General features: G+C 41.8%; 1 pseudogene; it reads right to left on the bottom strand.

Moving 5' to 3' along the window:
• Window positions 1-15: 15 nt before the first annotated feature.
• Window positions 16-134, bottom strand: LOC111729361 (annotated as a pseudogene).
• Window positions 135-553: the final 419 nt, after the last annotated feature.

Below are 553 nucleotides of genomic sequence, written 5' to 3'. Positions count from 1 at the left end.
TTTTTTTATTTTGTACGCCTACAGCACCTGGTCTTCCTAGGTGGTCTCCCATCCAAGTACTAACCAGGCCCGACCCTGCTTAGCTTCCGAGATCAGATGAGATTGGGCTTGTTTAGGGTGGCGTGGCCATAGACTTCTAGTCTATTGATGGGCATTTAGGTCGCTTCCATATCTTGGCTATTGTGAATAGTGCTGCCGTGAGCATAGGGGTGCTTAGATCTTTACGAATTATTGTTTTGATTTTCTTTGGCTAAATACCCAGAAGCGCAATTGTTGGGTCAAAAGGTAGATCCATTTTTAACTTTTTGAGATCAGTATGCTGTACGTTGTAAAAAAATCACTCATTAACCATCGGTCATACTGAATCCTTGGATGACTGGCTCTATTTTTGCCTGTCACTCAAAGAGAGGCTGCAGATCCATGGGGAAAAACAAACAAATACACAAACACATAAACACACAAACAAAAACACTCTTCTAATGTGAGATGTCTGAGTGCGTCGGACACAGTGCCCTCTAGATTTACAATTTTACTCTTATTTAGACGTTAGGAG

Source organism: Pteropus vampyrus, unplaced genomic scaffold (assembly GCF_000151845.1).
Source record: "Pteropus vampyrus isolate Shadow unplaced genomic scaffold, Pvam_2.0 Scaffold258, whole genome shotgun sequence".
Lineage (NCBI taxonomy): Eukaryota > Metazoa > Chordata > Mammalia > Chiroptera > Pteropodidae > Pteropus > Pteropus vampyrus.
The sequence above is the reverse complement of the archived record's forward strand: the minus strand, read 5'-3'. Positions and strand labels throughout refer to the sequence as shown.